Source organism: Pteropus alecto, unplaced genomic scaffold, assembly GCF_000325575.1.
Source record: "Pteropus alecto unplaced genomic scaffold, ASM32557v1 scaffold87, whole genome shotgun sequence".
In the NCBI taxonomy this organism is placed as follows: domain Eukaryota; kingdom Metazoa; phylum Chordata; class Mammalia; order Chiroptera; family Pteropodidae; genus Pteropus; species Pteropus alecto.
Genome location: NW_006443225.1, coordinates 18,013,808 through 18,037,359, shown reverse-complemented (window position 1 = coordinate 18,037,359; position 23,552 = coordinate 18,013,808). Strand labels below are relative to the sequence as shown.

General features: G+C 41.4%; 1 pseudogene; it reads left to right on the top strand.

Annotated features, from left to right (window-relative positions):
* Positions 1-516: 516 nt before the first annotated feature.
* On the top strand, positions 517-635 carry LOC112472749 (annotated as a pseudogene).
* Positions 636-23,552: the final 22,917 nt, after the last annotated feature.

The following is a 23,552-nucleotide window of genomic DNA, read 5'->3' as shown; positions in this document are numbered from 1 at the left end:
TCTGTTATGAGCCAAGCACTTCTCGTGGAACCTGAAGAAACAAAGACAAATCTGTCTCATGAGCTCGGCCCCTCGCCCTGGACACCAACTCGCTTCTAGTCAACCCCCTCCCCTTCATAAAAACATTATAAATACGCCAGAGAAGAAACCGAAAACACAATAAGGTCTGGAAAATTAATTTGGAAAATCTTTAAAGAAATCAAACAAAAAGACAAATAGATGGTCGAGAGGGGAGGAACTTGGAAAGCCCATTCAAGGGCTGCACCGTGTGAATGCTGTGAGTTTCCGAAGGACAGAGCCTAGAAAAGATGGAAGGAGGAATCACAGAGATGGTTTTCTCAGATAAAGAACCCGAAGTTCTCTCCGGAAAGATCCAGCATGCACCCAAGATAATGGATTCAATTAAGATATCATTGTGAAGTTGGAAACAACATTTAAGAACAAACTTACGGCTCTAATCACTCAGCGAAAAGAGAAGAACTAAAGAAACACACATGTAATATTAAGAGTAAGACTTGCGATGGCCACGCCACCCTGAACGAACCCGATCCCGTCTGATCTCGGAAGCTAAGCAGGGTCGGGCCTGGTGAGTACTTGGATGGGAGACTACCTAGGAAGACCAGGTGCTGTAGGAGTAAAAAATAAATAAATAAGGGATCGTAAGCTGACAAGGTCCTTGCAATCTGTGAGGTCAACCAAGGGTTGCTTGGTCTAAAAAAAAAAAAAAAGAGTGAAACTTGGTTCAGAAGTCTCAGCGGCAATGTCGGAAGGTAGATTGATGGATTCATGTGTTCAATATTCTGAAAGAAAATGAAATTTAACCTAGAGCTTTATATTTACTGAAAGTATTAATTGAGCAGAGGATAGAATAAAGATTTGGGGATTGCATAAACTTACTTAATGTGCTACGCATACACTGTCCTTTACAATGCAGCTGTAGCGTAGGCGCCACACAGACGAGCCAGCAGACCGAGACCGAGGAAGAAGTTGAGATGCGGAGACTCGGTCAAGGAGAGCATCGAAGGGAATCCCCGGATGACAGCATTAAAGACAGAGCGCAGCATGACCGCTGGGGCCGAAGCACAGAGAGAGGCCCCAGCCAGGGTTTCCATCTGCTCATCAGCGTGTAGGTCTGTGTCAGTTAGAGCCTCACCACCAGGCCATCCTTGCCCCCGAATGACCAGACGAGCGCACCCGAAGCCAGTGGATCTGCCTTTCGGTGATGAGATGCAAAGATAATGTTGTTTGGATCAGACGAGAAGACCATGAAAATCACTCCTATCGTCTCACCCCTGTCTTGGCCGGAGACTTCGGATTCTTGCAGATGGCAACTGAGAAAAGCATACGCATTTAACCTAATACAAGGAATTGTCCTACATGTGGCACGTGTTCCTATTTGCCTTCAGTGCTCCTGAAAAATATGTAAGAAGCTGGTCACAGCGCTGCCCCAGGAGAGGGACAGAGGGTGGCTGAAGGAAACGTGTACGAGAGAATTACTTTTCACTCACCATCGTCTCTTTTGAATTTTGCACCAAGAGCAGGAATTATTTAGATGGATGGCAAAATTAAAGTGATGATGACAAAATGCATCCTCCCTGCAGAACCTTCGGTCTTGCTAAATGTCTCTTTGAGCCGTTCAGAGCTCAGCGCGGAGCAGCTGTAACAAAGACCCCCAACGTGGGTGGCTTTAAACTGTAGAAGTTTGCTTTCTCATTGCTCTGGAGGCCGGAAGTCCAAAATCAAGTTGTCGAGAGGGCCAGGGCTCTCTGAAGCCTCCAGGGGAGGGTCCCCCTTGGCCTTTTCCAGCATCCGGAGGTGGCCGTCAATCGCTGCCTTACTGTGGCTGACAGTGGCGTCACAACAGAACCTTCTGTCTTCACTTGGCGTTTTCCCCGTGTGTCTCTGTCTCTGTGTCTTCTCTTCTGGGAAAGACACCAGTCATTTAGGGCTAAGGGTCCATCCCATTCACCTCAGCTTAACTAATTCCTTCTGCAGTGACCTTTGTTGGCAAATATGGTCAATTTTAAGGTAGCAGGATTTAGGATTTCAACATTTGTTTATGGGGACACAATTCAACCCACAATGACGCATCATGGCACTTATATAAATCCTTAGGTTCAAGGGCCTTTAGGAATCTGAGCTCACCAAATAATTGCCATTTTACAATTAAATTTCTCCCTTTGTCACTACTCTCTGTAACCCAAGCAGAATTATACTACTTAATTATAAAATAATTGATGAAATTTTTGCAAGTGGTGTGTTTGAAGAGTACGTGTGTGTGTGTGTGTGTGTGTGTGTGTGTGTGAGTGATCGGTCTTAGCAATATAGTTTAAAAGGATGGGTGGGTCACATTTTTATTGACAGACCAGTCCCCAATGCCTGGACACATGAACGCCCTGCAGCCCCATCCAGGAGAGGGCTGCGGGGTCCGGTTTACAAGCGACGGTGAGAGGGCCGCGCCTGCTGAGTCGCTGTCCTGCCCCACGAAGGGTGGAGGCAGAGCTGGCCCCTCGGATCCCACGGGCTGCAGGGCAAATGTCCCTTGCCCCTTCTCTCCTGTCAGCTTGGGCGACTCTTGGTGTATTGACAGTGGCTTTTGCTTCGCACGGAGTGTAAGCTCACGGAGGGGATACTAAGTCTTACTTTTGTTTAACTCAAAATCGGTGATGCCCAGCATGAATAAATGCCTGTTTAGTGAGAAAATTAGTCTCTTAGAGTTACGCTCTGGAGTCTAAAAAATTAGGCTTAATATCAGAGCAAGATAGGTGGCCACCCTCCAACTGGTCCCCTCGATCTGTACACTTTTGTGTGTCACCGAGATTCAGTGTCCCCAACCCTTGTCTTAACTCTCAGTACTCTGCTTCCATGATGTTTCCCCCTTCTGGGAATTTCTGTTAATTAGGGTAAATGTATAAAGGAGGAAAACAGTAGCAATAGGTAGCTAAATATTAACAGGTTTCCTCATTAAAAGATAAGGGTATAATTTAAGCAATAAAGTTATCACAACTTACTTGCATTATCAAGGAATATCTGTGATTAGAATGCTTTCCCCCCACCCCCCATGATTACTATCAAAAAAACCCCTAAGGCCTGAATTTTCTTTGAAGATTTTTATATTTATCTTTAATTACATATGAGTCCTTAAAAATACATCAGTAATTTTAAATTGTGGTTTTTAAGAAATTCAGATAATTTCACAATGTTATTAGATGTAAAAACCGTTATGATGTATTATAATTTAGAATTGTTTTATACCTCTCGTACATATTCTTTTAAGTCAGTGATATAGCCAATCAAATTTTATTAAACTCCTACTAAGCATACTGTGTATTTTTGTAAGAAATACACAGATGAATAAGACACAGTTACCGACTTCACAAAACTGTAATTCATAGTTGAAATTATAGTCATATAATATTTTACCAATCCAATATTGATAGAAAGGAACATAATTTATAGATGGTCTTGACTGTATGTATAAGCTTAAAATATTTGTTACTCCAGGTTTCAAGAACTGGTGTTAACACCTGTTTTCAGTGCAAAGACTTTATTTAAATAGAAGTTTCTATTTTTTTAAAAAAACAAAGTATCGATTACTTTGCTCTGTTTAGACAATTCCACTAAGTCACAGCTACCTCCGCTTCCCCATGTGTAGCAATAGGTAGCTAAATACCATGTGTTTGGGTAGAGACAAGAACTCTTGTCACTTGTTGAGTGGAGACCATCCAGGAAAAAAAGTCTAACACTCTGTTTTGCTAGTGCTGCTTCTTATCTAAAAAGTATCCATGGAATATGAAATCTGGGAAAATTATCACCCAGTTTTCCTTTCTAGAGGTATGTTCTAAATGATAGGATTCAGAATATTTTATATCCATGAGGTTTGCTGACATTATCATTTATTTGATCTAGAATCTGTATTTTCTCTCTAAAGAAAACATAGTAAGTAGCACAGTATATATTCACGTTAAGTAAGTAGCATATATTTGTGCTACTTAACACCAAAGCTCAGATTGATGCTTTAAGATTATTTTCTGAGCAGATACTTATAGTTCAAGTAATTTGGCTGTATTTCACCAGTATTATTGCAAGGTGGTCAGACACTGGCTGGTCTCCAGCACAGTGCTCAGTTTTTTGGTTCCATTGGGATACTAGTCTGAAAGTCACCATTTCCTTATATTTCAAAGATAGAAGCAAATTAATCAACGAAAATATTTTAAAAAACAGCTCTATTCTCTCTCAACCATTAATTCGCTTCTACCTAAAATTACTTCCTGGAAGTGATTTTTATTTTTCTTGGAAACTCTTTATGTATACATCCACACTAGTACAGAGCTAACTGTTCCTTCTAGATATAATGCATTTTTCTATTTGAAGAATTGGTTTTATTTTCATATGTCACTCAAAGGTTTATTTCTCCTAGATATGCATTTTTCCTGTGCATTTGAGCATCACTGGGAGATAAATTCTACTCTTGATAATGGTAGCCTGGTCACTGAGTCACAGAAAGCTATTATTCCTACAATTTTTCAATAGTGAGTAGATTTTGTGGAGACATTTTAAGATGTAAGTATACTGTTTTTCTGTACTCAAACTAAACTCCCCTGGTCGTAGAAATCAACCAGTGAAGCGTATTGCTGACTTTTCAGAATTCATGTATATATAATCCATTAAGTTATTACATACAACACTCATCAGAAAAGCGTACTGTGAAATGTTTTTAACTCTCAGCATACTGTGAAGTGTTTTTAACTCCGTACAGCTTCATGATTTAGCATCTTTATTGCCCTCTGGTGGTGGGTTCTATGAACTGTATACTTGGAAGTCTGATGGAATTATTTTTGAGGAGCTAAGTAGATATTCAGCTCCTTAGTACAGGCCAAAGAGGACGTGATGGGAAATACTCAGATTTATTGAAATGATTAAAAAGGTGAATATTTTGACAATTTTCAAGGATATGAAATAGTCTCTTTTCGTGAATCATGTTTCATGAAAAGAAGACATAGTCTTTGTTTGCTTTGGAATAAAAGAAAAATAATTTAAGATTTTCTTCATTTGGACCAAATGCCTTCTCTAAAAATATAGAGTTAACCTAGTGGTTAGATTTTCCAAAAGAGTCTTTGAAAAATGAAAAACAAATAATTTCAAATTATAACTTTATTTTACCTTAAATTTCAGAATTTATATCTATATTGACTTAAATATAGATATAAATTATAACTGTAGTTTCAGGTGACTTCACCCTTTATATTTTCTTCCTCCCATCAACAAATAAAATGCATGTTGAGTGCCTGATATGAGTTAGAGACTCTGTATGAAACTGTGATGCTGGGAGAGCTTGATTTTGACTTAGCAGAAGGGATTGCCACCCGTGTGTTGATGGATTTTCCAGGGGGTGTGGAAGATAGTGGATGGGAAGAGGTCAGGCTTGTCTCTGTGCTCCCCAAATGTTCTCTTACAACTGTCAGCCTCCGGTATGAGATGTAACTTCCTGTCGGAAAAGGTTTTGAGACACTAAAAGTTTTTCATTAAAATGCAAGTAATTTCAAAGTCTGTAAAATATAGAGCGTTTTACACCTTCTTTATAAGCTGAGTATCAACGGAGCAGACTACGGTTCTATGCACGTGTATGGGCATGCGTGCCTACATGTTTGTGTGCTGCCTGTATGTGTGTGCATGTGTTTGTCTGCGTGTGTGCAGGCCTACCAAAGATACCAAAGAGACCCTTGACAGGGAAGAGCAGCGGTCTATGAGAGAGGAAAGAGTATAAGAGACAAACTTCACCTACTTAATTTACCCCCGGCCTGGCGGTAGTCTTATTTTCCATCATCCTATGCTAATCTTTTTGCTAAACACCCAGCATTCCGAGGTTCCTCTATAAGTCTCACAAGCTCATCAACATCTCATAAGCAAGGGATGGAACTTGAAATTTTGCTCATTTAGCTTTCCTTCCCTTCAGAGTTCTTCTTGAGCTATGTGGTGGGGTAGATGCTCTGGTGAAAATCTGTATCCATTTATTAAATAGAAAATACTCTTACTGTTTAAACAAACAGACAAACAATGTCCTGAGTCAATGGCAGGGCACCTCCCAGGGTGCACATAACAGAGATACTTTGGGACTGGCAGGTCTTTTAATATCCCCTTAAATCAGAATGCAAAGCTATTGAACACTTCTAGGACCAACTTCATAGAAATAAAATGTGGGAAGAGTTATCTTGGGTTCTGTCATGGTCCGCTTAACCCCTGCAGATGCCAAATAGCTCTTATGCTAAAGTCACAGGAAGAATAATCTGGAAACAAAGTCTGTGTTTTATTTTTACCTTCCCCTGGCACATAGTAGGTAACTAACTGTTCATTGCTCTCTTGATAAATATTAAAAATCTAAAGATGGCTTATTTACTGAGAGTCATAAAATTTCAGCTTTTCTTTTGGTGTAGAGGTTGATGATGAAAAGTTTGGACACCATTGTTTCATGTTAGTTTTTCTGATTTGAGAGCTGCAGAGAGGAGCGTTTCGATGGAGAAAGTTGCCGAGGGACCATAAATAGAACAAAGGCATTTGTGCTATTCTTTTTCATAACGTCATTTATACGTCTTTTCAGCATCTAACTTTGAAAGCTGCCTGGGGCCGACTAGAGTCTACAGTGGAGCCGCCCCCACGCCCTCCCCACAGCTGGGAACAGCCTGCCCAGCAGCAGGGGACAGGCCTTGGCACTGCTCATGGCGGTGGCTTTCCTCCACCGGCCTCGCCCTGCTCCGTTTGGCTCATTTATTCCCCCTGCAGCTTTATAGAGGTGTGATTGGCATATAACACTGTGTAAGTTTAAGGGGTACAGTGTGATGATTTGATATACGTGTATATGGCAGCATGGTTACCAAAATAAGGTTGGTTAACACATCCATCACCTCATATAATTACCTTGTGGGTGTGGTGAGCACATTTAAGATCTGTTCCCTTACAGTACGTACAGTATTGTTAAGTACCATCGCCGTGCTGTGCACGAGGCCTGAGACGTGCCCCTCCCGTAACTGGCAGTGTGTGTGTATTGACCAGCATCTCCCTGTTTCCACCACCCTCCAGCCTCTGGCGACCAACATTCCACCCTCTATTTCTTCGAGTTTAACTAATATGAGATCCCACATGTAAATGAGGTCATAGAGCATTTGTCTTTCTCTGTCTGACTTATTTCACTTAACATAATGCCCTCGAGTTTAGTCCATGTTGTCACAAATGGCAGTATTTTCTTCTTTTTCATGACCGAATAACATTCCATTTTTTACATATATCATATTTTCTTTATCTATTCATGAATTGATGGACACTCTAATAACAGAAGCTCAGTCAATTCCTACAAGTGGCTAAGTTACAACAGACAAAAATCTTGGTGGCATTATTTTGGAGAAAAATTCCCGATGGTAGCAGTAGATTCCGGCTGTCGAATAGTTTGCACCCACGGGAAGAAAGGACCTGGTTGGAGAGTTGCTGCTTTGAATATGAGTCAAATAAATCAAATGATTGATTCCTGTATGACTAGGACAGAGTGTACTCATCTGTTTTAGACATCTCACCAGAGATAGAAAGTGGGAATGAGTGGAAAAGGAGGCTTCTGAAGGCAAACAGTCATTCCCAAACCCATCTTTATTATTATGGAGAAGGGAGGAGAGACAATTTTACCTTCAGAACCTCAAATCAAATAACGATAGGTAGCAGCCTCAGTAAGACATCACTTTGGCAGGAGAAATACAAGCAGAGGAGATACAAGCTCCGTTTAGCGTGGGAACAAATAGCTTGGAATAGCTCAAAAGCTTCCTAAAAACAAGCCTGGATTTCAAGATCGTGTAATCATTAATATTCACAAACCTTTACTCCTAAAAAAATTGTACCTTTTGCCTTTTTTTAGGAAGGTAACTATATCTGAGGAGCTTTAATAAAAATAGAGATTTAGTACACTTAAATATTTGGTCTAATACTTAGGAAAAAAAACCCTTCTTACAGAATATATCATATTTCTGATGAAATAGGGGGAAATAAGGTGCTAGGAGATGGAAAGGGCAAGAGTTATACAAATTTTATCTTTCCTCCTTTTTATTAACTGAATATATTTTTCTAAGCTTAAAGAGGCAGTAAAATTCTCCATTTAAGTTTGAATAAAAGGCTTCGTAGACACATTTCATATATATATGTATGCAATTTGATTTCCACAGAGCTGTTTGAAACCGCTGACAAGCCTGTGTGCTTAACTCAGACCCCGCTAAACAAAGCCTTGGAGAAACTTACCACTGTGGGAGCCAGCTTGTTTATGCTGTGAGTAACTCGGCCATAACAGTAGACTAAATCCTTCTTCTAACCTCACTGTTTGTGCTCAGTTTGCTTATCTGGGAATCACCATTCCTGAATCTAGAGAAGGAGGCTTGGGAGGTTGACAGCGACAAAGGTTCTAAGTAGGGTCTCTTTGCAGAATCTCGGAAGTCGGGTGGCAAGTTCATTTTCAGTGGCTTTCATGACAGAGGGTAAGTTGTGGATGCGAGGTCCACTTTGGAGTTTGGTTCAGCCCGAGCGCTAGTCTGCTCTGCGGGAGCTCTGAAGAGTCATTTTTCAGCACGTAGCTAGTGGTTTTCTACTTTTCATCATACTCTGTGCTAGTAAAGTAGCAGGGAGTAGGGATTTGGAAATCGTTCAATTGTACAAAGGGACTTGATTTTGTAATGATACCACACCTTGGAAAACAAAGGAAGGAGAGATTGGTGAATCACTGACAAGTTACAAGAATCCTCATCGATCGTTTCATAAGGAAAAATAGGGAGTGGATTGTTTCGGAATCCGAATGAATTCTTTGGATCTCATCTCTATTAAAGCTATAAATTAGGGTAAACTCAAAAATTGAGTATAAAAATATATATTTTTTTGTAATGAAATTTGTTATGACCCTTCCTTCAATTATGAATTTCAATAGTGACCAGTTCAAAGATACCTGTTTTCCATCGTTATACTGGCCATTGGCTTTCGTGATCATTCATTTTACAGCCTGGGATTTCCAGTGCTATGTCTATTTATATCTATCCTCCTATTTATATTCTATTTCATGTATTCTATTATTATTAGTAGTAGTAGTATCGTTATTATTATTCAGTCAGATCAGAGTTATTTCTATAATTTTTTTTATGGTGACACATACACTAAGCAACACACAGTTTGAAAGCACGTGGAGCCTGAAAGTGAATCCTCTGTGGATAATTCTGGTTGCTGCCCTTACAGGCGGATTAGCTGGGAAGTGTGACGTCCTTAATACTCAGAGGGATTAAATGAGAAATGGGTCTGAGAGCAAGAGTTGCAGAGTGTGCACAGGAGGAGGAAGAGAGCTGCAAAGGACCCGTTTCGAACCCCGGCGTTTATGGCTTCTAGGTTTCATCCCACCCCTTCACGACAACACAGGCAAAGCAAACGAAACTGGAGATCACACTACAGTGGCCAAAATAACATCTAATAGAATTTTAGCCCAGATACTTATTTTTAGTCTTGGAGTATATAATTCAGATGCTACCTAAGTAGTAAATTTACTTTTAATACTAAAACAGCAGAAAAGAAATTTTGCTGCAAAAGTATACACAATAGTAACAACTAGTTTTTGGAGAAAATAAAATGTTTTGTCTTACCTTGACATTACACTATCTGCCTCAGACCTGGAACCAGCCTTTCCTCTGGGCTGTGTTCTCGGTAAGACTGATGAGTCCTTTCACTGTTCTTGTCGATTTTACCACCAAAGGCCTCAGAGCGATCTGGGTACCAGAGTTCCAGTCTTGGAATGGTGGAAAAGACTGTGATTAGAATTCTTGACCAGAGAAGAAGGCTCCTGAGTTAAGAATGGCTTTCTTCCTTCTGAGAGCTTGGAAAAGCAAATTTCAATCCATCTGCTTTATAAACAATGTGTTAGTACAGAAAATTTGAAACCTCTAGAGAAGTAGAAAGTCGAAACCTTCATTGATCAGTCTCATCAAGTATCAATTACTGGCCAATCTCTCTTCTCTACACCCTCTCCTATAACTCCCATCACACTTCCCAGCAGTTTTGAAGCAAATTCCAGATTTATTTTTTTTAGTAAAAAAAAAAAAGAAAATAAGTGTATATATTTCTAAAACGTAAGAACGTCCCCTTTTACACCCAACTATAGAGTCATCATCAGACATCCCCAAATAACAATAATTTATTAATATCGACAAATAGCTAGTCAGGTCACATTTTCTCAATTGTCCTGTAATTTTTTTTTTTTTTTTACATTTTAATAACTATGATTTATTTGATTAATGATCCAGCTGCATTTGCTCTTATTTCTTGCAATCATTTGTCATTGAATCCAAAGCATTTATCCTGTAGGGTCCCCACCTGTCTGTATTGTGCTGACTGCTCCCCTTCATGCTCACACATTTACCACGCTCCTTGCCATGTAGTTACTGTCAGTTGGTAGATCTCAAGGACTGACAAAATTCAGCGCTCAGCTGGATTTTCTGGCAAATCTACTTTGTCGGTGATATTGATTCATTCCCAAAAGATTGGTAAAGTGTCTGCTCATCTTCTCGTGATGTTGTGGCGGTTGCCGATCGATGCCTACACCATTCATTTGTTATGGATACCAAGTAGTGATAGTCTACTGATCGTTGTGCTATTCGTCATTTATTAGCTGGACAATTCCTCTTGTCGACTCTTTGGTTGCCCTAAGTTACAGCTTAATTAGGAAAGACAGAATAAATGCGTCTTTTATTCTATTTCTCGGTTTTGCAGGAAAAAGAAAAAAGAAAATAGAAAAGGCCAGAATATCTTCCAAAGATGATCCGTTACGTATTTCATTTCTTTGGCGTTGTTTTCACTGAGGTCGTTATAGTTATTGGCACACAGATTGGCCCCTCTTGGGGACATGGATCCTTTTCAGGTTGGCTCCTGAGCCTTGACACATCCATAGAAGAGTCTCGGAGACTCCCAGTTCTCTGGTGTGACAAGCTGTAACTGGAACATCTTGTTCGTTTCCTGTGCTGGATCTGAAATCAGCCGTTTCTCCAAGGAGACATTATCCGTTATGTTTATTCCAACTTGTGTTCCTTCTAGTTGAACTTTCATTTAAGAAATGATTTTTTTAAACAGATTAATTACTGAGTTTTTTTTTTCACCTTTTGAATCTTCCCATTCTCCAATCGCTTCATTTCTGAGTTTTAAAAATTCTCTTTTATGTTTTTTAAAAACCAGTTTCTACCACTTTTTACATTCCTTTTACTTTTTGTGAAATGTTAATAACAGATCTCATTTGTTTTGTAGGCTTGTCTTTCTGTAATGCTTTTGGGATCTGCTGGGACTTTATTCTCAGCTTTATTTTTCTACTAAATTTCTATGGGATTTGACCGGAATACTTTCTGTTGCTCATATTTAAATGAAATAAGTTTCTACTTCAGGAGAAAAGCGTAGATCAGAATGTATTTTCTAGCTTCGCAACTCCAGTGCTCACTATTTTCTCTTGTTTTCATGACATGATTTAAAAAATGACGATAATTTCTGAAATCTTCCTCCTCTGCCCTCCTGCTTTCATTTATTGGGGCTTCCTCTCCCTCGTCCCTGCTGAGTATAGGGACTTGTCCCGGAAGGCTGCTTTGGTTGGGCAGGTGTCAAGGTTTCCTAGGCCCAGAGCACTTCAGCATCCTCAGAGCGTCTTGAAGTTCAAGCGCTCGTCTGCAGATCTGCGCTGGCAAAGCCCGCTCCCTGTTCCCGCTGCTGTTCTCCAGTGTGTCCGATGGCGGTCGCAGGAGTCTCAGGCTCTCCCGAAAGCTAAAATCGCCTTGTCCTTCTCTCCACGCTGCCCCTCCCCCCACACACATGTTCACAGACCTTCCGTAGGTCTCTGTGCTGCTGTTGACCTGTTCCTACCTGTTCGTATGTTGCAGTTCATGGGAACACCTCATCACAGGTGCTGTCTGTGAGATTTCGGTCTTGCCATCTTAACTACTTTTCCTTTATTTTTATTTTTATTTTCTTTTTAGTGTGTGTCTTTAGGGGAAGAGCGAGATATTCAGAGACAAAAACCTCCTGTGTAACCACCATCATTTCCTCAGAATTCTCTGCCATTCATACTGAAGGCAAAATCATGGGAACCATTTTCCTAATCATCATCACGTGTATCTATCTCCTTTTCCAGGCTTCGAGCTGCCCATTGCTCCCCGCTTTGGCGTACTGAGATAATTGGGCAATACCTAATTTGGGGGGCTGTTTCTGAACTACTTTTCTCCAGTTCATGGCAGTCTTGTACCCTAAACGTACGCTTCTTCACCGATAGGGAGTTTAAAAAATAAAGAAAGCGTAAGGCTGAATGGCTATGAGTAGATTCCTGTATTATTTTTCTCAAGTAAGATGTCTTAAGATTCTTTGGGCCAAAGTTTTAAAATGAAGTCTCAGATATCCTGGAATCACATTGCAAAGGGGAATTCCTACATACAGTACATTAAGACTTGAACCCAAGGACTAAAACATTTTTAGACCCTCCAAGTTTACAACCTTAGTACAATTGTGCACTCTTTTTAAACAAATTGAAGAAAATCATTTTATGATAAAATAAAAATGGATTATATTAAATAGGCTCATTAAAAATATACATATTTTAAGAAAAGTGTTGAGACTCTGTTAGCTGTTATCTCTTCTCTGGGCCCCGGGGTCACTTAAGGGGAAAGAGAGTAGAAAATGGGAAGATAACGTAGCAGTGAAGAAAGTCACTTCTACTGCAATGTGGGGAACCACCGGTCCAGTCAGTGGCTGAAAGAGGCGGGCGTATTGTCCCCTCACATTTTATCGCTGCATCTCTGGCTACTGGTCTGGGGCCACTTGCCTTCGCGTCCGGCCAGTGGTGCTGGCCGTCAGCCGGGCCCGGTGTCTCCACTAGGGTAGCCAGGCTCCTGCATGGCGGGTGTCCATGAGGACGAGCCCTGATGCGCAGGCATGTCCCAAGCCCCAGCTCTCAACGTGGTACTGGGCAAAAGCGAGTCGCAGTGACCAAGCCCGGGTCAAGGCAGAGGGGACTGAACAGTGAGGGGACAGTGGGGCGCGAGGCGTCAGGGCCAACTGTCTAAGCACCTCCTATAACAGTATAAAGAAGCACCTTGGAGAGCAGCTGATGGAAAAGAAATGTGTGGGGGGCGGACAGTGTGGGTGCAAGAGGCAGCAATCAAGGGTCACTGAAGTCTAAAGATTCTGGCATTTTTGGAAAATCCACGGGGATCAAGTAGTCACACGACCACGTTCTGACACCGGAAGAAAGCGCTCAGCTGAGCGTCAGGAAAGGCCATCACTCTGCTGCCATCTCTTCAATGTCCACGTCCCTTCGGATCAGCACAGTTTTGAATGCATCACGACTTACCCTCTATAAACTGCTCACTTTAGTTTCTCAAAGAAGTATTGACCTTGCTTCTATCTGCTGCTCCACAAAAATGCCATGGAAAAGAATTTCCCGTGTAAAACTCGTGAAATCTCTCACTATCTGAAATCCTATGTACCTAGTGTAACTAAGGGGGATTAAGAATCACATTTCATCAAAGTTCGAATAATATTCTTCTTCCTCTAAAACTTAAAAAAATAGGATTTCAGCTGATGCCTAAAGTGTTATTTTCTTCAGTAACAAGAGGGGACTCAGGCCATTTCTTGCCCATGTCATCTGTGCATTGAGGTCCATGTTGACCCCCCTTTGATCCTCACTCACATTGTCCTGAGCGAATGTGACGGATGGGAGCGCCCGTGGCTCAGCCACCGATATAGCTTTTGATGAAGGTTAATGGTCACTTTAAACCTTACACAGCAAACTGCTGTCACCTGGGATTTCCTATCAAGCTTTCCAGATATTCCACATTAATTTCAGTGTTTACACAATATAGAAACACAGATGTTGAGCTTAGGAGAGCATTTCATTTAGTGACAGATGCTGAACACTGCAAAACTGTGTAAAATTTGTGAAGGATTGCGTTAAATAAACTAACGCAAGTTACTCTGCTGTAAATTCATCTAAGTAAAGTAATAGTTACAAAGCTATTGGTTCCTTCAGAAGCAGCGGCCACTGATCACTTCGAAGCTGCTTCTTGATTCACTAATGGGGTAATTATTTGCTGCCAGCATTGTTCTTGGGGAAGCGTATTCCTTTGTTTGGCGCTGATTCACTTTATGAAGACACAGAAACCGTCGCTGGTCTGCCTTTGGGCAGTCAACGCATCGTTGCAGTTCTGGCCTCTTTAGAGATGGGAAACCGTTTCTGCTACTGTTGGCTGGACCCCGGGATGAGGAGGCTGTCATCAGAAAACGCAAACAAGTGTCAAAGATGTTTAGCATAGGACGGAGACTTTTTATCTACTGTGATGTTAAGGAATGATAATTGAAATTACCGTAGCCGGTCCGTGAGGGCGCGGGTGAACTTCGGAAGCATCTGTGTCACACGGTTACTCCGGGCGCTGGATGTCCCTGGGAACTCGAGACCCTCTCCTGCTGGATCAGGATGACCTGATGCCCAAGCAGTGTTACCTCGGTCCTGGCGTTTTCAGTTGGCTCCTGTGAGAGACTTGTAAAACTCACACGGACTCAGCGACATAAGGCAAGGAAGGGCTAGAGAAGTCACGGTTTTCTAAAGCCCACGAGAGGGAGCTGGGCTAGCATTCCCTGATGGCGTCGCACGGGCGTTCTGAGCCGTCTCCCCACCGTACTCCTTGGTTGGGGCCACGGGGGCTTTCTTAGGGGACGTTGATTCTGATTCTAGACACTCTGGTCAGAGCTCGTACCGCCCAAGTGCTCAGGAAAGAAAGAAATATACTTACTTTAACACGCTCCCTCGGTTTTTCTTAATTAGCGTTTATTCCCTGCAAGAGGTTGATTTCTGCATTGACCGAGATTACTCTAACTTGGTCTCCTCCCAAACTATATGATCGAGGTTAACATAGCGTAGCTTTTCATCCTAATGGAAGAAATGGATGGAACTGAAAGTTATTGTTTAATTGCTGCTGTGTAGAATGCCTGTAGCCCCTCAGCTGAGCTACTTATAGCAAAATGTCCATGAGAATACGTTTTTTTCCCTTCCATGGCATGAATTATCAGCCTCATTTTCCACAATGGAAGCAGATGAAAAAGGGCAAATCTGTCTCCACTAAGCCATAAGACAGCTACAGACATTCTTTTCCAGAGTTAGCATCGATGAGAGTCTTTGCACAAAAGAACCCTCTCTTTTTGTAGAAATATAATCAAATATGAGTTGTATTCTCCCCAATTGCACTCCTAGAAAAATAATTTCGTCGTCACTACCAGCATTTTTATTGGCCTTCTGATAACGTAAGTGGTGTTTACAATAAGGAATAAAAAATTTGAGGAGGTTAATATGGGCCTCTGAGATCAAAGAATCAGCTGCAACAAATTTTGTTACGAAATGTTAAGTTTTTCTTCCATGCTAGTGTTCTAAAGACACGTACTGTTACTTCTTGGTATCAGAAATAACTATGTGGTGGCACTTGAGGAAGTAGGTTTGACATAAATGCCTGGTGACCTTATCATTGGTGATAAAATACCCGTTGGCTTCAGGAGCCTACTGATGAATGGACTTAGCAAGCTCTACCTAGCAATTAATTCATTGGAAAGCGCCCTTACGAATCTACTTCGGAGACAACTTTTTGGGGTAATTATTGGTCACTTCTCTTTCTGATTGCTACTTCCTGTGGCAGAATCAATCTCTAGAGCCCGCCCTTTCTTTGGAGAAGCATCAGCCCATGAATTAAAACTTCATTAAAACTAGACCTGCTTCTAACGTCCCTGTGTCACAGGTGAGTGTCTCCTTCCTCGGGACTTTTTGGGCATGCGGGAGAAATGGAAGACGATGCCACTATGCTGCTGTGTCATTGGGGGGTTTTCTCTGAATGCTGTCTCATATCCTGTCCTGTAAAATCACGGCTGTCATTCTTTCAGTATTTATTCCCAAATTAAACACTGCCCTGGCTTGCTGGCCCCTTTGATCAGGAGCCACCTCTGGACTCTCGTCCTTGGCCTGCGTTCCAACCCAGCGGCATGCAGCAGCTAGACTGTTGATTTCTGAAGTCAGATAGATGGATTCCAAGCCTGGCTTCAGCACTTACAAGTTAGCCTCTGATATATTCCTACCAGAGCTGGCGATCATGGTCATTTTGCTTCTTCTTATTTTCCCAGGGTTCTTGGCATTTTAACAGAGGATCGCGACATTTTAAGTGGCACGGGGGTGGGGCAGAAAGGAAGAGCAGGAAAACATGAAGTTGGGAAGTTCCGAAATGCAAATCACACGGAGGGGCTGCTGGAGATAAAACTGCCTAAATATTGCCAGTAAAGTGAGACAGGGAGGCAAAGAAATAAGTTATTCACTAAATGGGTTCTTCGGAAGTGTAGAATTTGCAAGAAAGCCTCATTGCAAATAAATGCATTTGATTCCCTAAAGGAAGACGTTTGAAAAGTGGGGACTGAATACCTGCTTTTAAGAATGTACAACCTTGAGTGCCTGCCGCATCTCGTTTTCTGTCTACGTTACGTTTTATGGACACTGCATCCTGAAGGAAACTGACTCAAAGACCATATGGAAGAGACGGGTTCTAGAGCCTTCGCAGGGCCCGCCGTACCCCACAACCTCCCCTGGCTGTGCTGTTCTCCCAGCTCGGAGCTGAGGATGGCAGAATGCGCAACTCTCTCTTTCAAGGGGCTTTTAACGCACATTAGATAGTAAACAAGGACGACATCTAAAAGACAGAACCCAGTGCTATATTTAAAGCAAAAACAGAACAAATGCTCATCTAGTATTATTCAAATCACTTTTAAATTACTTTTTTAAATCAATCTGCTTGTATATCTTGGGCATTTTCTTATTTTTTCTTAGTTCCCTTTACTTGCACTTCCTCCCTCCCTCCCTCTCTCTCTTTCTCTTTCTCTCTCCCCACTTCTTTTCCATCTGAAATGTTTATGGTCTCAAAAGTAATTACTTCTTGAAGAAAGTTTTCATGGATCCTAAATGGTACCTAATGGAAGCCATGAGCATAGAGTCTGCTAGCATTTAGAGTGGTATAATACGTATGCCAGGTTAAATCGAGTGGCAGAGAAGGGCCATCATTCTTTTAAATTGGCAGTGTTGCTGGAGGTGGATTAATACGCTTTTTGGATCCCTCGTGTGCTGTAAAGCTCCTTGATCACAACCACTATGTTAGTAGTGGTTTAGGTTTTGAATTAAAGCTGTCTCCTGTGGTCAGCTGGGCCAACTCCCTTAGTCTCTCTGGCCACGTCACGTGGTAGTTTTCTCATTTCAATACGTGATCCGTGGTAGTGTTGACGACACCAAAGTCTAATGTGAGCACCCCGAAAACAAAAGGATCTCTCTCCTGATGATTAATCATAATTCTCTTCATTGCGAATCTAGTCCTTCCTCTATATAATGCAGCAGCACTATGAAAAGGAGAATGTTTTCGTGTGCCTGCAGAACCTGGAGTGCACTTGACCTGTCCACCCCACTGGCAGAGCGGGCTCTGTTCAGACACCAAAGAACAAGATGTGAAATTGGCACGAGCCAGCCTCTCTGTTGCACAGGAGATCTCTACTTAAATTGGACAACCGGCAGATTTTCCAGTCTGACATTCTTGTCATCTGGTTTTCTTTATCCCTTCTTTGGGAATGAAGGCTTTGAGAAGCTTGTTAAAAAATCTAGACTTCTGATGGTGAGGCTTAACCAGATCTACGGAATCATCAATCAGCAGACGTTGACCAAAACTCAGCACTCCGCCAGGTGCTATTCTGAGGGCCCAGGCACACCTCAGAGCGTAGCCCTGTTCATTCACTGTACTTATATACTTTCTTTTAAATGTAGCCGGAGCTCAGGTGATGATAAGACACAAATTTGAATCTACAGGTGACAAAGCTGATAGGGCTGATCCCTTCACTTCCCAGAATTATTTTGTTCCAACTAGTAACTTTCCCAGCCCCATGGAACCAAGTCCTGCCAACTTCCTATTCATCTACTATTTTACTATGATAGTCCTTATTCTTGGACTTATTCTTGGACCTGTAGTGAGGGAAAGCTTCGGACACTGGAATACGCCTAGTTCCTAGGGATAAGTGCAGATAATGATCTGAATATAATTGAAGATGAAGACCTGAAGTGGGAAAGGCAGTTCTGAAGAGATTAAGTAGGATAGAGGGCATTTGAAAAATCAAATAGAAAGGGTAGAAGCTGGCACAACAAGAAATGGAGAGCTTCTAGAAATTTTCCAATGGGTGTGGTATTGAATTTTTTTTAAGAACATGCCTGGCAGTTGTGTACCAGCTAAAATTATAAAGGAATCAACTGTGTGCATGAGGTTCAGTGAGGACATCGACTTTCTGTCCCCAACTGTGTTTTGAGTGTGCCCTTTATAGTACTAGAAATTAAGTTAGGAAAGAAAGAGTAATCCAAAGTCATTTTAAATGAAAGAATCACAAAACATTGGCACCGGAAGTAACCTTTATTCACTTGGCCAATGTTTATTGAGCACCTCCTACGTGGCGAACACCGTGTTCACGGGCTAGAGAGAAAAGTTAAAGCCCAGAGGAATTTAGAAGATAGTGTGAGAGATACATAAACAGCTCATTACAATAAAAAAGATGCAAGCTGTTAAATAATCACAAAAATGTAACTTTGCAAAACAGAAGTTGGGGCAAATAACCATGCTTGGGAACACCGAAGACGATGTCGACGGTGAGGACGCCTCTGAATTGAGCTTTGAATATTCGTAGGAATTTTCCAGGTGGAGAAAATGTCAAGGGCATATGAGGCAGAAGGAACACCCTGGACGTGAGACAAAGAGCATGTTTAAGAGATTGTAAAAGAGATTTTTTTTTTTTGACTAGAACATAGGGTGTAAGCTGCCAAATGGTTAAAAATAAAGTATAAAAAGTAGGTTGAAATAAAAATAGAAAGTGTCTTATATGTCCCATGAAGAAATATAGGTGTTTCCCCACAAAACAGTTACTCATAAATGTTTTAAAATAGAGACTGCTATGTCAGGCTAAAAAAAACACATCAGACTTGTGCTGAGTACATGGTTTACTGGTAAAATTTTCTGTGTTTTCTTTGCCAGGTTAGATACTGTTACAATTTAATTTCTTTTTCCTAAGTAAAGCCAGCTGGTGAAAATGTGTGATCTATTTTATCTTCAAGATCTTTGCTTTAACTTTTTTTTTTCCTATTTAAAATGCAAAATCTAATCATTATGAACTTCAGATGCTTGAAGTACCTGCTCATATTCTTTCTTTGACATAATGGGGTTCATCGGGAAGTCTTCTCTTTGAGAACTAGAATGATTGCTCTCTCATGTTGGTCATTTTTATAGATGGACCAGTTTTAGGTTCATTGCATAAGAATCATCTGAGTGACTCGACTTGTTAAACTTAATCCCCACAGATTTCGATTTAGAATGAGGGGCTATCCAAGAATATGTATATTAAATAGGATCCTCCAGCACTTGTAGTAAGCAGCTAGTTCTGTGTTCTTCCAGGAATGCAGAAGCATCAGGGATGGGGACTGGGAAAAAATTAGAAGCCCTAGTTCTGTTTTCTTCCAGGAATACAGAGGCATCAGGGATGTGGACTGGGAAAAGATTCCAGATCCCACAAGGGAATAGCGCTTGGAATTCAAAGAGACTTTAGAATTCCAGTTGAAGTTATTTTCATTCATTAACTCATTCATTCCAAGGAATCATTTATTCACCTACCTATTTAACATTTCTAAAAAGTCTAATATGTTCCAGACAAAGTACTAACTTGTGATGGCACAGAAATGAATCAGGCATCATTCCCGTCATTAGAGCTGATATCATACATAAGTGACAGGAAGGAAGAGAGTGCTAATTCTTTTGGAGAGAGAAATAGCATCAGGAACTTATAGTGAGCACAAAACAGAAAAAGAGCATTCACAATCTTTCATAAGATCTTATTTTTTCTCAAAGGCTGAATAATTAGCTACATACTATTACCAAATCTATAATCAATTTTTTTTCTTTTGCGCTCTAGATCCAAATATAAAATAGCCCACTGAATATTTCTTCTTGGATGCTCTCAGATACCCCCAAAACAACATAAAGAGTAAATCAAACGTGCCATGTTTCCCTTCAAACCAATTACTTTTCCAGTCTTTCCTGTTTTAGTAAATGGCATCGTTTTCACCCTAATTGACCCAATGAGGACCCGAGAGTCATTCTTCGCTCTTGTCCCCTCCTTTGGACTCTGCGTGCAGCTATCCCCAGGACCTGTCATGATGATACTGTACATATTGTTCATATTTCTTTATGTCCATTGTCATACCCTTTACATTTCTTACTTGGACTGTAACACCTCCGTTCACTTCTTCCTGACTCCAGTATTTCTCTCGTATTCATTCTCTGCGTGGCAACCTAGATTTCGCCCTTCTGCTTAGAGCCCCTCAATAGTTTCTCTTTAATTTTGGGAAAAAATCCTCAAGCACTGTTCCTCATTTAGAGTCTCTCTTCTTATTCACCGTCTCTTCCTTTCACAAATGTTCAGCTATACTCAATCGCCTTCAGTGTTTTATATTTTCTATCTCTTTGTCAAAGCTCTCACTGTGTTCATCCATTTTTCTTCCAAGTTTGGTGAAGATCTCTATGATCATCACTTAGAATTCTTTATCAGGTAGATTACTTACTTCTATATTAAGATATTTTTCTGAGGTTTGGTTTTATTCTTTTGTTTGGAACATATTTTCTTGATTCCTAATTTTGCTTGACTCTCTGTGTTTGTTTGTATGTATTAGGCAAGACACATGCCTCTCTCAGTCTTGAAGGAGTGGTCCTGTGTAGGACATGCGTTCAACTCTACCCTAGTTCTTGCTTGTCTCTCTAACTTTGTGATTGTCTAGGCAACCTAATTTATTCTTAATAGGTCCACATCATTGAGGGTGTACCAAGACCTGTCAGTGTTCCAAGGGGAGGAATCTCATTTAGCACCAGTTTTAGATAGCCAAACTCTCAGGCAGCAACTTTAAAAGTATGCAAATATACACAGTCCTTTGTGGCCACAGTTATAAACTCTGCTGGGCTCTAGACCAAGAGATCTGGAGGTGTTCCATGGGTAACAGCTACAAAAAGATGGCTGTAGGTGAATGTATAAGCATCTTTCTAGGAGGTTTGTTGAGCTATAGTGAGGCCAAGGGTAAAAATGAGGACGGTGCCTCCCTGCTTATGTTCCCTAGGAGCACCTCCACAGTCTCTGGGTGCATGGGAAACCTGAAGCTTGACCCTCAAGCTGAAGTTCAATGATAAATAAGTGGGCGTTTTTTATAGGAAGGCTGAAGGGTGTCTTTCAGTCTGTTGTTTGTGCCACACCCTCAGGGTGTAGCCTGCGGATAACTGCCTTTCCAATTGTTATGGTTCCATGGAGCCTAGGAGTGCCAGTCCCCTCGGCCACCAGGGCCAGGTGATCAAGAGGCCTCCCATATGTGGGTTGCACATGCCCACTGGTTTCAGCGAGGCAGTTGGAGAGTGTAGGGGGCAGGGTGTGCTCACCATCTTCGGCAAGGCAGCAGGTAAATGCCTCAATCGTGCACACTTGAGGCTTCAGCGGTGCAGCAAGAGTGTCTTTTCTCTGCATGTGCACGTGCTGGCTTTAGAAAGAGAGCAGGAGAATGCTGTGGCACTTTGCACGTGCATGCCCCACCCTGGGAGCGGGGGAATGCTGCAACAGCTCACACTCCCAGTTTCAGCAAGGCAGTGGGACAGTGTGGTGACTTCTTGCCCCCTCCTGTCCTAGCAAGGCAGCAGGAGGGCGTGACCTTTGAGTTCACTGCCTATGCTAGCAAAGCTGGCAGAGAGTAAAAAATGGCTTCTGCCAGACCCTCTGCCTCTGAAGAGAGTTTCGACTGTCTTCTATCCTCCAGCAAGATGCTTTAAGGTTAACAAATGACTCTGCTGCATATGTAGGCTAGGTGCTTTTCCAAGTTCTGCTCTTGTGCTGGGTCCCAGGGCAAGTGAGACCACACATGAGCCCTTTGAAAGGAAGGAAAATCTTAGTTCCCTGTAGCCCTTTGGGCCCCTTAGGTGTTGGCCTCGTGGGTTTCCTGAGCTAGCCATTTTAGGAGCTCATCTCTCCCATGTACACTCTGAGGACTGGGGGGCTTGACGTGGTGCAAAACCTCTTTCTCCTCTGGAAAGTGCTAGACTGGTGAGATGCCTCCCTATTGTGTGTCACCATACTGGGAATGTTTTTTTTTTTTTTTTTTTTTTAGGTGAAATCATGTCTCTGTTTCTCCTACCCATCTCAGTGTGATCTTTTATCTTTTGTGGTGGAGGAACACCTCATCTAGTTTTCAGATCCTTTTCAGAAGAAAATGACCCATATGTAGCTGAAGTTTCAGTGTGTCCATGCTGGCCAGGTGCAGGGTCTTCCTATGCTGCCATCTTGGACTCCTCCCTCTAGACCTTTGACTTTCTAAAAACCTTGTTTCTATTTCGCTTCGATTTGTTTTACCAGGACATAGTCTCAGGATTACAGAAGGACTCCTAATATTATTAACGAAGTGACTGAATAACTAGTACCACTTTTCCCATGTTCAGTTCACCTTGGGTGGTGATTAGAATAAACTCAGTGTTTTGGGAAGCTTTATAGACTCATACCATCCTTGGAGGCTTAATCGGATCATCACATTTTCAATCGTATTTTATTCTGGATGGAGTGCATTTTTTAAAAGAAAAATTCTTTCTTCAAAAGAAAGAATGCTCTTTTCTTTTGAGTATTTTCTACCAGTGAGTTTGGTTGCCTAAGGGCCGAACCACATGAGGCCCCCAGTGTTTACATCTGTATTGTATTTGCTGGGTTGGGGTCTCTTTTTACACTTAACAGCATCGTCATACTGCTTTCATGTAGTTTCTTCTTTTTCCTCACCATGTTAAGATCATCCTGCTCTGCTCCTTTGCTTTTTTCCCATAGTCTCCCTTCACCACTTCATGTGGCTGATAAGTCTACACGGTGGGGCTGAAGGAATAGTAAAAAGCAGAACTACTTGTGGTAGATATGTCCTGTAGAGAATTTCTCTTTCCAGGTGAATACTTTTTTCCTTTGGAAAATATTCCTTTTTCCCTCTTTAGATCTTAAGAAAATATCCATGAGGCCTGTCATTTAAACCTGCTCCTGGGACAGATTACAAACTATAAAAGCTCTAGGAAGAAAATTTGAAATACAAGGAAATGTGTAGAAAGACACAAAGCAATTGGCAGAAAACTCCAAGGGTTTGGATGCTCAGTGAAACACCCCAGAGACTTCTTCTTTTTAGCATGTGTTTTGATCTGAAAAGTCAAATTATATCTCTCACCCAATAACACATTTTGAAAAGAAATTATTGGTTTGGCCTGAGGTAGAAAGAGTCAAGGGAATGGACCCCATAACAATTTCATCGTGATTTTAGCTATGCATGAAATACAGAAGAAGGAGAGACAAAGAAAAAGCAGCATTCTGTGCATGATAAGGAGGTCCGATATCTGTTGCCAACAAAATTATTTGCAAGCTAC